Source organism: Rhipicephalus sanguineus, chromosome 1 (assembly GCF_013339695.2).
Source record: "Rhipicephalus sanguineus isolate Rsan-2018 chromosome 1, BIME_Rsan_1.4, whole genome shotgun sequence".
Classification (NCBI taxonomy): Eukaryota; Metazoa; Arthropoda; class Arachnida; order Ixodida; family Ixodidae; genus Rhipicephalus; species Rhipicephalus sanguineus.
In genome coordinates, this window is record NC_051176.1 from 77,321,998 (window position 1) to 77,340,714 (window position 18,717).

Below are 18,717 nucleotides of genomic sequence, written 5' to 3' on the forward strand. Positions count from 1 at the left end.
GTCCTATATCGATTCTACCTGTGTTCTCGAAGGGTTTCGAGAAAATAATTTTGAAACGCCTGACTTCTTTTACTGACAAGTTCAACTTGATTAGTTCAGCACAGTATGGCTTCCGACAAAATAAATCTACCGAGCTCGCGCTACTGGCACAAAACGAATACATTCTAGAAAATTTTAAATCCCGAAATATGGTACTCGGTCTTTTTCTAGATTTCTCAAAGGCCTTCGACCTCGTTAATCATAAAATTCTCCTACAAAAGTTGGATCATTACGGTATAAGAGGCATTGCGCACAAATTAATCACGTCTTACTTGCAACACCGTACTCAATCCGTCGTAATTCAGGGCAAACATTCCGCAACAAAATCTATTAAAACAGGTGTCCCGCAAGGAAGCATCCTGGGACCGTTTCTCTTTATACTTTATGTTAATGAGATAGTCCGGATTGATGAATCAGCCCATTACATTATATACGCTGATGATACGAGTTTGTTTTTTTCAGGCAGATGTAGCAGCGAACTAGGTAATCGAGCGAACAACGCACTGTCTAAAATTAATTCATGGGCCCAAGTAAACTCCCTAAAACTAAACATAAACAAAACAAAAACAATTTTATTTCACCCCCGCCACACACAAGTTCAGTTTCCGATCATTTCGTTAAACAACTCAGAAATTGAAGTTGTCAAAAGTTTTAAATCATTAGGCGTGTATTTTTCACAAAACATGACATGGGATGATCATGTGAACCATATTATTACTAAACTATCTCGGATAATTGGCGTTATGCACCGCCATTGCTACTACTTTCCGGTTTCTGTCAACATGCTCATATATAACTCGTTGTTTTCTTCTTTATTGAATCATGCCTTTCTTGTATGGTCCACAACGACAACTGTAAACATAAGCAAACTTACCGTCTTGCAAAAGAAAGCTCTACGTCTAGCCTGTAAAACACCATATCGCTCCCACACAGCAGAATTATTTAAAAAATACTGCATCATTCAGGTTGCATTAATACATGATTACAAACTCAGTTGTCTATATAAGTTCGGTTTATTGAAAAATAATGATACGATTGCAAGAATAGCAAGGTTAGAGAAAAATTTTCCTGTCTATAATGTACGTCAACCTGAAGTGTGGTACATACCGAAATGTAGAACCAATTACGGAAATCAAATCTTAAAGTTTCAACTGCCTACACTTCTAAACCGCATAACTAAGGAACATAACATTGACATATGCAGGATGTCACCAAAACAACTGCGATTAGTCTTTGTATAATGTGATGTGGCGACTACCTTTTTTTTATGCCTGTATTGTAATCTTTTATTTTGTTTTTGTTTTTTTAAAGCACGTTGTGAAACATACTTTTCTTTAATTTGGTTCTATTTTGCCGCACGTCGTCTGTGCTACCCTATGTACTAGGGGGTCAGGGCTACTCAAGCTGTTCTCACAGCTTTCTCCTGCCCTCCTCGTAACGTGTTCTTGTTGCGGAATAAAAAATTTCAATTTCAATTTCAACTTCAATCCATAGCGAAAAATAGCTCTCCGACTCTCGCCTGGCTGTCGCACGTAGTCGCACCGCGTCCCCCGCTCGCCCTGTGAGCAGCCAGGCTAGAGGGAAAACACGACGCGCGTAGCGTTTCTCTTCGCGTTAAAAGGACGCTTTGAAGGAGTGCATATCGAATACCAGTGTTTATTATGAGCTTGTTAATGCCACACTTGCGCGGAATTCACCATATGCGGTGTCCACGTATATGTTAAGAACTTCAGCTACCGCAAGGGTTGAATCATGATCATGGACGTTAGTCGTCGGTACGGATCTGTGCCATTAGGCGTCAACGTGAGTGCGTCCACATCAAGCGGTACTATACGTATCTGCCAAACAGTAGACATTGCAAAAACTTCTTCGGGAAAATGTGCAGCGCGGCACGGACGAAGGACAAGAAACGCACAACACGAGCGCTGACTCTCAACTCGTTGTGCGTTTCTTGTCCTTCGTCCGTGCCGCGCTGCACATTTTCCCGAAGATGTTAGTACACCAACTCGCCCAGATCGCCGTATTAATTGCAAAAACTCTCATAAACCAATGCACTATAAACAATCAACCACTTTCGTGCTATAACTATTCCTATGACAGAGGGGTCAGCCATCTTTTTAAAGTGACTTACGATAGTGAAAAGCTTGCCGTATAGGTTAACCAGCAAGGCAATCGCTGCTGCAGCATAGAGCACTGCACGGGCCCGGGCCGGCCCGAAAGCCCGGGCCGGGCCGGGCCGGGTAAGGGGTTCTTGGATCGGGCCCGGGCCGGGCTCGGGCCCTTGGTCCTCGGGCTCGGGTCGGGCTCGGGCCTGAGCCAGGCCCGTGTTAGGCCCGGGTCTCATACGTATAGGTAGGTATAATTGCGTGTGTACGTTGTGTAGCTTTGTTTTTAGATGCGAGGTATCTTATGGCGGAGTTCAATCCGGTAGTGGTGTGCGGCGTGACCACCCTTACTGCGCATGCGCATACCCTCTCCATTCACCCTCTCCCATCCCCTCTCCACCTCCCCTCTCCCATTTCCCTCTCCACTCTTCCTCTGAAACGCGGGCTAGACATGCCGAAATTCTCTTCTGCGCAACGCCGCAAAGAGCACCAGCGCATGCGCGTCCCCTCCCCTTCTCTCTCCTCTCCTACGCTGCCCCCCTCTCGCATGCCTGCCGACTGCGTTCCCCGCTCGCCCTGTGAGAATTAACGGCCAAGCTAGAGGGAAGACGCGCGTAGCGTTCCTCTTCGCGTTCCACGACGCGAGGTCGGTAGCATGCCCAAAGAACGCCAACGGAACGCGATCGTGCAAGTGCTCCGGCTTCGCATCGCCTCATGGTCCCCTTTTGCGGGAAATGGTGTAATTTTTTGTTGTTTTGTGGGGTTTAACTTCCCGAAGCGACCCAGGCTATATGAGACGCCGTCGTTGAGGGCTCCGGGTAATTTAAACCACCTGGAGTGCATTGGCGTGCATAGAAATTGCACAGTACAAGACGTCTACAATTTTGCTCCATCGGTATGCTACATGGGATTTCAAGAAACGCCTAATATAAGTTTCCGCCATTATAGTGAGTGAAAGACGTTCTTGGGTACCGTGTAAGGAAAACAACGGTAAACTGCCTACATTAGTGTGTATAAGATGTGCGCGTTTGTATCTAGGGAAACATTTCGAGTATGCAGCTACGCTCGCATGCCCGTAGACTGGCCAACGCGATTTGTGAGTCATTAATATCTCAGGAGCTATTCGTGCATTTTAAGTGCAAGATGCGGAGCGGCTCTTATCCCAGGGCAAACGCCTTTCCCATTACTAGTGGCGATGCGCCAGACCATAGAGACACTCGTTTTCCCGAGTGGCGGTGACGGTGGCGGTGACTCGGGGAAGAAGGGTGGGACAAAGAACCTTGTTGTTTTGAACACGAAAACGCAGTGTATGTTGCGTGCAGTTGCCTGCCGAGGAGTCAACACGACAGCTTTAATTTATGTAACGGTGCCCAGCCTGGCGTATTCCTCCCAGAAGCATATAGAGCACGCTTTTTTCCCCATTGCATTGTGCAATAGATGATGTTTGCAGGAGACTTGCTACTTTTACTCAACAGCCCTAGCTCGTTTGCAGTTGATGTAGACTCAATTTAAAAATGTCTGCCATGCTTTTTTCTCCACTTTATGCAGATATTATGAGATTGCGTGGTTAGCACTGCGTGCGTACATGAAAGAGCCAGCTATGACTCCAATTATATTTTATATTGCCCTGCAATCATTTCGCAAGAGTGTTACGCGCGTAATTCACCGAAAGTATACACAGTACCGGTGAAAGTCGTGACACTGAAAGGAGTTCTTAAACAATCTCTAGAAAATATCTTGTGTGCGGCAGGTATCTTCACAATAACCGAAGGTTGGACAGTGCCTCCTTTATGCTCAAGGCATAACTAGCTGAAACGGGCCGGGCCGGGCCCAAACCTTTCGGGCCCGGGCCGGGTACGGGCCACATTTAGGAACACCGGGCCGGGCTCGGGCGGGCCGGAGCATGGCGTTTTCGGGCCGGGCCGGGCCCGGGCCGGAAAAATCGGCCCGTGCAGTGCTCTACCAGTGCAGCATCTTCATCGACGCTGTCGCTATCGGTGCTTTCACAGCCTTCAATGTCCGGTGAAAAATCCTCATCGTCAAGGTGCACGGTCTCTTTGAACATCGCTGTCAAAATCAATCTAAAAAATTTCCTCCCCAGAGTGCTGCTTCGCCTTCTCTGCGTTCTGCGCTCAGAGAATACTTTGCTTGCAGTGTGCTGCCACCCATCAACAAAGTAACAATTTTGCAGTGCAGCGCTGGCTAAAGCAACACACGGGTGAAGGACGACGTTCAGAGCGGGGCTGCCGATCAAATTTCGCCAGCTGGGGTCCACTAACGTAGATATACACATATTCCATCAATCAATCAATCAATCAATCACGTTTAATCTCCGCCGGAATGCGTTAGTTGAGGACAAGATTGAGCCCCCAACTCGGCCGGTACTTGGTCATAGTTCACGATAGCCGTGGAGCGAGCGCAGCCCCAAATGACTGAATGGTCACTCGCAAGATTCTTACAGCTCTTTTCCGACAAAATGTAAGCGTTTTAGTTTACTGTATGCCGTATTTTTTACGATGACCCTGATATTATTCAGTTATAGAAGAGGATATAGCGAGCTCACACGACACGCTGCGTAGTATAATGTTATGGGTTTCATACACTACAAAAACACCGACGGATATTATATACAAGCGAAATAGCGCGAGTTTCGACAGCAAAAGACGGACACTAACATTTCGCTAACCTGCGTGGCCGCAGAAGACTTTGCGGAGCTGAAATGTGCACGCTGTGTGCCATGATTGGCAGCACGACTTGCCAGGGTGCTTCACCACGTATTTTCACGAAAACCTCGCGTCTTGCAAGAAAGAATCAATTTGCTTGTCACGGATGGCCTGGTTTCTTCACGGATTCACGAAACGTGCAAAGTCGTAGTGTTTCTTTCCAATCAAAGCGTTGACAATCGGGCTAGCACAGGCGAACTAGGGAGCGGCTGCCGGTTTGTCGTCTGCTAACCCTCCTCCTGAGATCCGCTTGGTGGCGTGGCAGTCTATGGGCATTCCGAATACAAATAAACTGCTGCTGCATTCCGGCGAGACAATATACCACGGGATTGAATGTCCAATTGAGACGAAATTTCCACTATTGGAAAATTCGTATCGGGAATTCAGGCCACAAACGGTTGCAGGTATGGCGTGAGGGCGCACCTACGCAGTTGGCATCATGCCTAATGCAGGGTTCACGTTCTGGCGCCGGCGCCGGAACGTTAGGGAATGCGTTCATATCCAAGCAACAATAAAATGTAGCAACGTGAAATGAAAAGTGACCTCTATAAAAGATCAGACTGCCATATCAGGAACGGCTGATCGTCGACAAGCCAACGATCAAGAGAGCATCAATTTTTGGAAAACGGCGCATAGCAATACGCATGGGACTGACGCACTTTCGAGGACCGCATTTCTGTACAGTCGCCAGCGCCGGTTTTTTTTCTCGTACGGCAATGCCGCCACCAAAATCTGTAGCTCATAACAAGTTTCGCTTGAAAAATTGCGATCGACAGGACAGCTTCCACGCGACTGGAAAACCGCGGAGGTCGCTGACGTCTTTGAAAGTGAAAACAAAAATTCACCAATGAATTATACACACACTTCACTCCTGTGAGATGCGAATATCATCGCATCCCGTAATTACGATGTTTTTAAGAAGAAAACTTTTCAGACTAAAATTGTAGAAAATGCCTAATTTTCATGCGAAGCGCTTCTAGTTTGGTTAACAACCGATTTATATTCTAACTTATCTATAGTTAACCCCTTTTCTGGGTGCGTTGAGCGTTGGACCATACCCAGAGACCATATAGCGAGATTCAGAGAAATGGATACATTGTTACCCGGCTTTCTATGATTATGAAAGTGTAGATGTAGTGGGTTACATCCTTAGCGGTGTCTGGGGAAGAAGCAGAAGAAGAAGAAGAAGAAGACGCCCTGCCTGGCCTGCGTGCCCTGCTTCCGAGGTTTTGTCTCATGAAGAGACCTGCGTCAAGCACCATCATGGATACGATTGGAGAAGACCTAAAGGAGGTCCTCGACCAGCAGGGAAAGACGCTCCCCTTGAAGAGTTGCGCTAGCCTCGGCACGCAGAGGAAGGCGCTGCCCTTGAAGACTGCGTTCAGGCTCTGCACGCAGCAACACGACGGCACGCAGGACAAGATGCTGCCCCTGAAGACTGCCTTCAGCCTCGGCGCGCAGGGGAATACGCTGCCCCTGAAGACTGCCTTCAGCCTCGGCATGCAGGGCAACACGCTGCCCCTGAAGACTGCCTTCAGCCTTGGCACACAGGCAAGACGCTGCCCCTGAAGACTGCCTTCAGCCTCAGCACCCAGGGCAAGATGCTGCCCCCAAAGACTGCCTTCAGCCTCAGCACCCAGGGCAACATGCTGCCCCCAAAGACTGCCTTCAGCCTCGGCGCGCAGGGAAAGACGCTATCCCTGAAGACTGCCTTCAGCCTCGGCACGCAGGGCAAGACGCTGCCCCTGAAGACTGCCTTCAGCCTCAGCACCCAGGGCGAGATGCTGCCCCCAAGGACTGCCTTCAGCCTCGGCACGCAGGGCAAGATGCTGCCCCCAAAGACTGCCTTCAGCCTCGGCACGCAGGGCAAGATGCTGCCCCTGAAGGCCGCCTTCAGCCTCGGCGCGCAGGGAAAGACGCTTCCCCTGAAGACTGCCTTCAGCCTCGGCACGCAGGGCAAGACGTTCTCCCTGAAGACTGCTTTCAGCCTCGGCACGCAGGGCGAGATGTTTCCCCTGAATACTGCCTTCACCCTCGGCACGCGGGGCAAGACGCTGCCCCTGAAGACTGCTTTCAGCCTCGGCACGCAGGGAAAGACGCTGCCCCTGCTGACTGCCTTCAGCTTCGGCACCCAGGGCAAGACGCTGCCCCTGAAGACTGCCTTCAGCCTCGGCACGCAGGGCAAGACGCTGCCCTTGAAGACCGTCTTCAGCCTCGGCACGCAGGGCAAGACGCTGCCCCTGAAGACTGCCTTCAGCCTCGGCACGCAGAGGAAGACGCTTGCCTTGAAGATTCCCTTCAGCCTCAGCACGCAGGACAAGACGCTGCCCCTGAAGACTGCCTTCAGCCTCGGCACGCAGGCCAAGACGCTTCCCCTGAAGACTGCCCTGAGCCTCGGCACGCAGGTCAAGACGCTTCCCCTGAAGACTGCCTTCAGCCTCGGCACGTGCGTGAGTGATGTCTCGGAGTACGTCCACTGCTACGAGTCCATCCATGCCGATGTGACGGCGTCCAGGCTGCTTCTTGCATTTAGCAAAGGCAATGAAAACAAGAAGCACCTGCTGCGCTCTGCCGTTTTGCGTACACCAACAGGACGAACCAAACACAAGGATACAAGCAAGATCTCAGGAAAGAGCACGACGGCACCACCGAGTTCGGGAGGCCCACACTCGTGCACACTCGCGAAGGGGTGACGTGGAACTCCAGAGTACAACCTGCTCCAGTGGCTTTGTTGCTGACAGCCGTGATAAGAGAACCTCAAGAAGGCCATGTACGTCAGTCAGCAGAAGAGCACCCTTGTAGAAAACATCCCCCTGCTGATGAGCAAATGCTTCCAACACGGGGACATTCCATGCGGCATCGCAGTTCCTGCAGAAAATGGCTTATGTGATATTTGAGGACACGCCACACTGCGCACGGCTAAAGAGTTCCGTGGAGAAGGGCATACTGACGACGTGTTTGAAGTCCGACAGCAGACTATCTCCACGTCATCGAAAACGCCGCGTTGCTACTCGTTCTCGCCAAAGAAGCCCGTGCTGCGAGAAATCATCCTTGCCGAGGACAACACGGGCGAGAGCTCACGTTGCTTCGTTGGTGGGGAGTGGTTGATAGAAACCTCTCATGAATTGTTCGCGCTTTCTCGTTCATTCAATTTCAAGGAAATTGAACAATTTGAAATGTTTTGCGCTTTTTTTATGTGTGTGTTTGGTCCCAATGTATTCTTTTTCAGTCGTGATAAAGAGTATTCGCTGCTGCGCCATCGTGATTGATGTCGTTGTCCTCGCTTAGATTTTAGCGCTTGTTTAGCTTGTTTGTCACATTCGGGTCCTAAGTTATGCGCTTGTCAAATCTGCAAACAGCCACATAATGCAGACGGCGCCGACGATAGCGGTCGGGGAGCAGAACCGTAGTTCCCAGATTGCTGTCAACTGGATCGATACGAACTGAGCGAAAATACAGTAAAGGTTCAGAATAACTAAAGAAGTGAGAAGAGCGCTAACTTCGAATGAACTTCATACGTAGGAACAGTACTAATATACCTTTCAGCTAAAGCACGTCAGCAAATAAAGGAAATTAGTCGGCACTGACGGTGGGTTCGCACAAGCTGGACCGAGTCCCAAAATTACGTCAGCTTCAATTATTACGAGGGTCAGCATGTCACACTTCTTGTAAACTGCACAAGTAGAAAAAAAAAAGAATTGCAAGAGCACAGTTTATGCATGTTGTGGTAGCCAATTGAAGATCATGTGCGTATCATTTTTAACAGCGGTTCTGTTCTAGCTCGGCGTGAGTGTCTACCCTGCCACTATCATCATCATAAACGGGTATGTGCCATACAGTGTTGGCGGTAACGCGTTACTTTTTGCGAGTATCATATAATGCGCTCCTCGATTGCCTATTTACTGTTGCTGCAGACTTATTCACTAAGAAGTGAGGCATGCTGTCCGACGACAGTTGCGAAATAGAGCTGTTGCTATAACTCTTCAAGTTGTAGTTGTCAGCAAGCGGTCTGTGTGAATAAAAGTAGCACGAAAAAACGTGGGACAAGTCGAAGAAAGCTAGAGGACAAGCGCTTAGAGGACAAGCGCTTGTCCTGTAGCTTTCTTCGTCTTGTACCACGTTTTTTTTTGCACTATTTTTATTTATAATGAATTACCAAATCGCCCAACAGTCTATTCTTGTAAGCTGTCCCTGCGATACTACAGTGCTGTTTTCTGTTTTCAAATAAAATTTGCTTCTATCTGCGGGTATGTTTCTCGTTGTTGAATTCCCGAGCGAGCGAGGCTGACCTTGAACGCCTGCACATGTGTTTCGTGGCAGCTCTATTGGTTAAAGGGGCAAAAAATGATTTATGATGCCAAAATTCTTTCCGGGACTGCAATTTAAGGATTTTCTTTATTCCTATAGAAGATCTGCGCATATGTTTTGTACGCTAGTAGAAGCCAGTGTTGTACGGAACGGCGTCCCAAGGAACGACGTTCCAGGAACTAGTTCCTTTTTGGAGGAACGGAGATAGGCTTCTAAAGCCAGCCGCGCACGCTCACTGTGGCTCCCGCCAAGGGTCGACGTCGAGTGCGTGGCGCATGTGCGGTAAGGCTGCCTTGGAGGTATATAACCTTGGTATATATGCATTGACAATCGCCGAAATAAAGTCGGTTGATAGCATAGGCGTATCTACCGGGGGGGGGGGGGGGGTTGCAAGTGGGGCGCTAGCCCCCCCACTGAGAAATGTTGGGGGGCTCCGCCCCCCCCCCCCCCACACACACACTTTCGACAGTGGTTATTGTCGGCTGGAGACTGGCAAACTAACAAGTCAGGCAAAGTTTTACTCGAACGCAGCAATAACGTAAATTTGTAATAACATTTGTCCTACGATTCTGCTGTGACGACTGTCCTCCGTTTGTCATGACCACGCACTGCAGGCTACCTGCGGTGCGGGCTGCCTATTCCACGCTTGTGCGTCTTTCGCTCGAGCATTGCAGAGGAGGCTATCGCTCAGCAGGAGCTCTATAACATTACAGCAATCTGTCATGATTTTATTTTGTCATGCCTGGCCTGAAATTTGAGTAATCCGCGACACAAATATGGGCGGGAACCAGTAAACGTTTTATAACCCGATCAAACGCTCTCCCTTTTCAGGAAATTCAGTTTCTTTGAAAACGAATAGCATCGCCACTGCTCCATATTCAAGCTGCTGTGAGTTGATGAGTTTGCAGAAGTGTCCAGTATTTTAGTTGTGCCCAGCCAGGACAGCTAAAATAGATTCCCACTTTAGTGTCCGATTAGCATGCTTCACTTGGCTTATCATATGGTGGCCTGCAGCGATCGTGGCGGCTTGTAACAAGGCAGTGGACTCGAGCACATTGAGAAGTCCAGCTTTCAAGTTTGCCCCGTTACTTGATCTACCTCACCAGGGAGATGATCAGCGTCATTGGTTTTCTGGACTAAGAAGGCTGCCCACCTTCAAAGGATTGTCAGTTCCTAATAATGTTTAGTTCCCTCTCTACGTCTTTGTCAGCAACGATGAGTTCACAGAGAGTTGTACACGCGCATAAACAGATCAGCATTGTTATACTATAACTAAAAGTATCTATCAGACACATATGACTCCATCTCGCCCGCTGCTATAAGCAGCCGCTGCCAATGTGATTAGCGGGCAGCCTTCTTAAATTACGTTCAAAAGAGACACTGTCTGGCTATTATGAAAAAGAAATGAGTTATTGTTCGGCACAGTAATGTGCTACTTATTGTGCACACTTCATTTTAACGCCGCGAGTTTTCGCAGACTTGTGACGTCGCATAACAATTGGAGGCGTTTTTATGGTACGTACATTGAAAATTTTTGACGAATAGCGAAGAATCAATGACAAACAATACGACATATTGAAAATAGTTCATTAATATTATTTTTCACGCAGACATGCGTACGTGGTAATTACGTGGTGGATCACTTACGCGTCATTTGTTGCGTCGTTTTACGAGCAGGTGCTGTGAGCATGACCCAGAAAATTTCTACCAATGATTAACAGCTAACTACCTATACGGAAGGAAACAATGCGGGGTAGTTTAACGTTATAATAGCCCACATTTTTTCAACGAAAATTTGAGCGCACACAGTTTACGTAGGCTATTTACTTGGAGAAACCGGAGTGGAGGAGTAAACGGCCACTTCACCGCTTTTCCGTCCACCCCCAACCCAAGCTGGGAAAAGTAGGAGGGCAAGGAACGACACCTAGTATATGAATTCGTAGTGATTTATAATCTTAAGATAACTATACACAACCAGCTCGATGTGGTTTTCTTAAGTATTAATCGACTGAACTTGGTCTTCTTCTTAAGAAAGACTTTAGATTAGAGGGATCTAACAGTAAAGAAATTGGCACTCGGCTTATCCTGAAGACTTCCGCGAAGTACCTTGCTTTGTCAGCCAAATGTTTTGTTTAATAAGTGAGAACTTAAGGTATATTAGATTCATAGCAGGTTCTTCATACTCATCGTATCTACAACGCCAAACTAAAAAATGGGAAGTGATGGAATGCTCAGATGGTCAGGTTAAATTTGAGTGTACTTTTTAAACTTCACGGTAATATTTCCAAAATGTTATTAAACACTGCTGCGTTGTCGCGGTATAGGGGGCCCACCCTACACAATCTGTTTGTGCACATTCTTCGTTGACTTAAAAGAAACAGTGTTGAAAAGAAAGTCGTCTGATCAGCTCTATGAATATAAAAAATCGCCTAAATATATATATATATATATATATATATATATATATATATATATATATGATAAAATGTACTTTTAGGGTTTTAGTCACGTGACTAGCTATTACGCGATGTTTAGTGATTTTAGTCGAGTGACAAAATGTTACGCGGTTTCAGTCACGCGAGTAGTTACATGATGTTACATGATTCTAGTCACGGGGCTACTTACGTCATGTTACGTGATTTTAGCCAGGTGAGTGTTACGTGGTTTTTAGTCATGTGACTGGATGTTACGTGACTTTTGTCACGTGACTAGTTATTACGTGATGCTTCGCACTAGTAGTGCCAAGCCTGATGTGAGTGCGGAGCTGAGCGGCCTCTTTATTGTTGTTTCTTGTTTCTCTTTATTCTATTTCTTTCTTCCTGTCTCTCTCTGTTTCTTTCATCTCTCTGTTTATCCTGTCTTTTTTTGTCTCTCTTTATTTGTATTTTTTTCTTTCTCTATGTGTTTCTTTTTCTTCTCGCTCCTTGTATATTTATGCTTCTTGCACTTCTTTCTTTTTCTCTCTATTTATCCTTCCTTTTTCTTTCTGTCTCTTCCTCTCTCTTTATATCTGCCTCTATTTTACTTCTCTTTCTTTTTTTTCGCTTTCTTTCTCTACGCTATGCTTTACTCTCCCCCTCCTCCTTTCTCTCCTCCTCACCTACATCTCTTCTCCTCACCATCACTTCCCTTTCCAGCCACCTGCTATACTATATAACACAAGTCTATGCTATGCTCTGCTAGCGTGCCTGGATAGCCGAGTCGTTAGGACGCTCGTCTTCGGATCGTGGGTACGCGGGTACGAATCCCGCCGCCCTATCAGAAATTTTTTTCGCCATCATTTCCTCTTTCTTGATATCTTTCTTTCTGTCTCTCTGTTTCTTTCTCTCTCTCTCTCTCTCTCTGTACTCGTTCTCTCCTTTAAACCATATGGGTTATTACACGCCACGCCGGAGAAATCGGCTCACGTGTTTGGGAGCGAAGCAGAAGTTGAAAACGGCGAAGCGAACGCGTAAAAGAAACAAGGAAGGCCACCCAGCTGCGCTCTTTCTTCAGACTTGGCACCACTAGTGCGAGCTGCCATAATTTTATTACCGAAGTAAAGTGTGGGATCAGACTAGTTGGTATTCCATTATTAAACTGCTCAGCGCAAAAAGTAGATAGAGAGAGAACAACTTTATTAAAAATAAACGAACGCCAGTAAACAAAGCACACATAGAATTGACGAGGACCAGCGCTACCTGCGCTGGTCCTTGTCAATTCTTATATGTGCTTCGTCAACTTTTTGCGCTGAGCAGGTTAATAAGTTTATTACCACCTGCTTGCCCTATCAAAGATCTTTACTTATAGTGACATACAAACAAGCCAAAGTGACACGACGGAGAGCTCAAATGTGTGTTCATTCAGCCTCTCCCGATATGGGTCGAGGTGCACACACCTTTGTCGATGGCCGTGAAAACCGGATGTGAGAGCATTACGTCGTTTTCGAGCGAGGGAGAGTTATGGGGGCCTCAGCCTTTTCTGCGTGCCCTTTAATGAAATTGGGCTTATATAACGCTAGGGATTTTTATGCGAATGAAAAGAATGAGCTTCCCCAAACTTAAATATCCTTTGTCCAGACACTGAGTGCTTAGCAAAAAAAGTTACAGTGAAGTTTCACTTCATGAACGTGCGCGATCCTCAAGCGAATCGGTGCTATCCCCTTGTGCATTGGCCGTAGAACATGTTTGCGTTAAGCGGGATGGCTTTGACTCACTTCGCGATAGCAATGTCACAAATGGGGCATTTACGCTTGCTCGTAAAAAAACTCATATTTGGGCTAGTGCGTGAGAAATTTAGGATATCATCATGAGACATGCCGTAGTGGGATACTCCAGGCTCATTTTGACCCCCCAAAATTCTTGATGGTGCACTTCAGTCTACAGAGTCTGTCCTGAAAGTAAGAGAACTGAGTACAGGAAACACGCTTTATTCGGAAAAAAAAATATTCGATACACGTTGCGTTCTTCAAGATATGAACCTTGTGCATTAATACAGCGAGCCAAGGAGTTTCCAAGTATTTGTACGTATCTTGGAAGACCTTTTCAGAGGTGTTGAGAAGCTCCGTTGCGGTCCTTTGGGTGTCTTTCGAGGGGCCGTTTCGGTGTGCATTTAGCGCACGTTTTATTCTTGAAAACAGTAAGAAGTGACGGGGAACGGCCTGAGGTGTATGGCGGTGGTGGAGGCGTGGTTATGCCTTGCCCAGCCAAAAATGGGGCGACAGCTAGTTGGGCATGCGACGGGTCACCGTCGATATGCAGAGTCCACGACGTCACAAGCTGTCGATGCACGCGTGGCACGCGTTATTGACTCAAGTCTCTGGAGAACTTCCTAGTGCTTCTTTTTCCTCTAAGTCGATGGCGTTCGCATAGGCGCGTTCCTGTAGGGACGAACAACGCCATACAATAAGTTGAGCAGTTTCCATTCGGGCTTGTTGGTACAACATCGTCCACGAAAATAGCGCTGGATGAACAGGGACACGTGAAGAAGATACACAACACAGGCGCTAACTTCCAACAAAATTTTTATTTTTGCATGTGCCCACTTACTTATACTGAACAACTCACAAATAACACAGAATCACACCTGCGCACAGATTCTTCTCACGTCGCTATACGCCCTTGCAGGTTTATCGTTACCTAGAAAGGTCAGCTCTTTTTCACTCAAAGCTGCAGATGGGCAGGTCACGCAATTCTGACCCGCACGTGATATGGCGGCTGCCTCGATGATTTGTCGTGTAAGAGATGACTTACAACGAGATAATACCTTGCACCTATCGAAAACAGGTTCGCCTCCACAATCATGGCAGCGGACGCCAAGATGACCTTGAATCGCGCTATTCACATTGCAGTAGTGTAAATAGGTTCGCACCCACAGTCACGACAGTGCACGCCAAGATGACCTTGAATCGCACTATTCACATTGTAGTAGTGTTCTCTTAGCCGATCGTTGATACATCGGCCAGTTTGGTCGATGTAAACTTTACCACAGTAGATAGGGATCTGACCTTCCTAGTAAAAATAAACATGCTAGGGCGAGAGCGACATGAGAAGAATCTGTGCACACGTGTGATTCTGTGTTATTTGTAAGGTGTTCGGTTAAGTAGTTGGGCACATGCAAAAGTAAACGTTTTGTTGGAAGTTAGCGCCTGTGTTGTGTATCTTCTTCTTGTGTCCCTGTTCATCCAGCGCTATTTTCGTCGACCATACAATAAGAGTGAGGCGAAGGCGCAGCATTACATACGTGTTATTTATTACATCGTTTAAATAGTCAACAGCAGTAAATTTTCGTCCGAAGTTTAGGAGAAATCGGACAGGTTCTTGGTGGCGAAGCAACGCCGGACTCTTTGCTTCGCGATGGAGATCACCGCCGTCTTCGAAACGTTCACCCTGGAAGAAGACGTCCTTCACCGCTGGACGTTTTATGACACAACTTTATATACAGAACTATTTACATAGAAAATAGGCAACCAAAAAAAAAAAGAATGACCCGCCGTGGGGCCTAAAGCAGCAGTGCCAGTGTAATATGGGCGCGAGGACATACCGTGGCGCCACCACGCGGAGGCATCCCTGTGACGTGTAAGGTTGGATTGCTCCGCCAGCCCTCTCCCGCACATTCGCAGCTGCTTTGGCGTCTCCCTTATTATTATTCTCGTTGCACTTCCCTTCGATGAAATCAGTAAAATACTGCGGTAGCTTCGTCACTGATCATACGGAGTGCTAAATACCTGCTCTGAAAAAATGTTACGCTCCTCATAATACCTTAGAACGCCCTGACTGCCGACGTACATGGAAGCCACGGGGGAGTGAGTCCGAGCGCGCTGCTTTTGTAGAAGGTTACGAACCATCTTGTGTCGAATTGAAGAATCAAATGGGCTTTAGCGCGTGCTTGCGTCTAATACACATATTTTTGCTCCAAGAAATGCGTGCAAGCATGTAACTTCATTCTGGATTGTATGTTAGCATCTAGGGGGAAGACGGGCCACGACTGACATGACAAGCATGCGCACATTTACATTACTGTTTAGCCCGCACAGGCATCTTTATGAAGTACGATGCAAGCAGATTCTCCGTTTTGTGGAAAGCAACCAAGCATGCTTAGAGCTGCATGCAGCCGCCACCTTTCCTATATATTGGAGGGCGGCCGGCGGCACGTAAAAATGCACGCGCGTGCCTCGTTCGGAGTTGTAGCTAGATAACATTTCACATGAGTACAAGTTTCGATCTGCGGCAAGATCTTAAAATGTTTACCTGTTGTTCTTCTTGCGCAAAGTTTCTACGGTAATGTCCCACGGTGCACTTTCAATCGCCATCTAGCCACATAGGGATGCAAATTTTCGATGATTGTATCAGTTCTCCGGCTTCCACAGCGGGGTCACTCGCGATCGAAAAATACGGTCCCGATAGGGCTCGATTGCGATAGAAAGTATGCTCACCGTGTGTCAGCCGGCCGTATTACTATGCGCACTTGAATACGAGCATGTTTCTGCAATGTGTGGATTTTATCGTGGTTTACTAAATGGCAATGTTATGTTTCAGCTAAAATACCAGCGTCCAGCCTTTACAGCTTCACTGATAAGCAGTATGACACTTCGCTGCTGTTGTTAGAAGGTGAATCAGTGTTACATGAGGACAATTAAAATGGACCCCCCCCCCCCCCCGGATGGGGGGGGGGGGTACGCAGACTGGGGTGGAAGTTTCATCGGCGACACAGGTAACTTTCAGCAAATATTCAAGCAGCACGTGTATGATGTAAGGAAGAAGGTTTCATCGAACAGTGCAATGGCCGAGCACGCAGAAGCAACTGTTCGCCACGAAATAGAGTGGAATACGGCAGGAATAACGGTTTAGACAGAGAAAATAACTGGACTTGTCGGCTTAATCTTGAATCTCTGACAATGGCGCACACGCTTAACGTAATGAAGGCAACTTGCCACACGCGTACGCATGTTGATACGTCATATTTTAAAACATACATAACCGGAATGTTTGCGCATTCATTTATCGTTGTGAAGGCTCCCATGCGGGAACCGAAACGTCTTGGTTTTATGTGAACATTCGTGATCGGTGTCCATTTTAATTTTGACTCCACTCAACCCTGTGGTCTAGAAATAACAATAAAAGAAAGACAAGTGACAGCGGCATCATGTTCTTGCAAAGCAGGGTATAAGTGAAAGCTCACGCCTGGTTCCTTCGCGTACGTATAGTGGCACGGAGCAGAAAAGTACCAGGCCGCCGGTAACTTTTACTGTACTTTTCCGGATTGTGTAGCCTCTAGGGTTCCATGGACATAAAGTTAGAGCAAAATAATGCTGTTCAAAAAAGAAAACGCCGCGAAATCGCGTTCAAAAACAACGCATTCAACCGTCCGCTTCCCTTCGCCAGAGCGAGGTGAGATGTGATCCAACCCTGCACGTCGCAGCGATTGCAGCGCCCGCGTCTCCAGTGGTGGGCCTCGCGCCCAATAGTAGGGAAAAGATGTCTAGGCTTTCTAGGACGCTCCTTTTATCCCCTCTCCCCTAATCACTTCTCGTTGCCCACGGTCATCGACACCGCGCCTAAACCGGGCAGGCAGTTCCATGTAAGGAGCGGGGAGTGAGTCCGGCCGACGCACCTGCGGAGCTCGGGACTTTTTCATCATCATCATCATCATCACCATCACCACCACCATCATCATCATCATCACATAATCATCATCATCATCATCATCAGCCTGTCTACGCCCACTGCAGGGCAAAGGCCTCTCCCATGTTCCGCCAATCAACCCGGTCCTGTGCTTTCTGCTGCCACGTTATACCTACAGACTTCTTAATCTCATCTACCCACCTAATTTTCTGTCTCCCCCTCACGCGTTTGCCATCTCTTGGAATCCAGTCAGTTACCCTTAATGACCACCGGTTATCCTGCCGACGTGCTACGTGCCCGGCCCATATCCATTTCTTCTTCTTGATTTCAACTATGATGTCCTTAACCCCCGTTTGTTCCCTGACCCACTCTGCTCTCTTCCTGTCTCTTGAGGTTACACCTATCATTTTCCTTTCCATCGCTCGCTGCGTCGTCCTCAATTTAAGTTGAACACTTCAACTCAGGAATGTGTGTGGGGCAGGGGGGAGCAATCCACACTAGGGGGTCACGTCGAGCGCAACCTTACATTGTCCCGCAATGGACAACAGTAGCGTATAGTTAACAGAAGCCAGTGCTAACCAGCAGTAAGCAACACTACCCGAAAGCTAGCCCAAGATGGCCAATGGTTAGCCAGCCATAGGCAACGTTAGTCAACTCAACACTAGCGAATCAGTACTGGCGTTATGCGGGTAAATAGAGTGCATGTCGTAGCATGCACGTCATGTCATTTATGTTAACATGTGTGGAGGGCGGAAGAGAAGAGGGCCGATGCGAAAGCTGCAGAGCTGATCACTCGAGCCTACGCCTCACAATATTCTTTTTTATTTCCTTTCTCCTTCCTGCCTTCTTTTTGCTGTGAGCGCCCTCTGGCATCGCAGCAGATTCGGGCGCTGCACATGCATACCCTATTATCCCATGCAATTGTCCCATGTTAAAAACTACCGCGCCTTCTCTCGTCATTTATGACAACTGTCGCATCAGATTTGTGAACCACAATTCTGAATGTCCGTACATTTTTAGAACATCAAAAGTAAAAATTCACTTTTTTTGAAAAATAAAAATATACCTTAACAATGTGAATAAGCATTAAAAATGACTTGAATAAGCTGCAGTGATACATAATTGCAATTGTTAAAACGGCAGAGCGCAAGGAAAAAAATAATAAAAAAAGAAAAAGCTCGGTGCTTAAAGGTGGCGTGCGCAAAATGACGCGAACAATATTACCCGGGCGCGCGCAGTGCTTCTCGGTATGCGGCCTGCTACCGTGATAATGCATACAAACCCTACTATTCAAATGAGGAGAGGAAGCCTGCCCTTTATTAGTGCAATCGCTGAGGGAAAAAGAAGGCGATTAACGCTGCAAAATGTGGCACGCAAAAAATAGCGCGAGCCATATTCATCGGACGTAAGCAGAGCTGCGCTGTACGTCGTCTGCTCAAC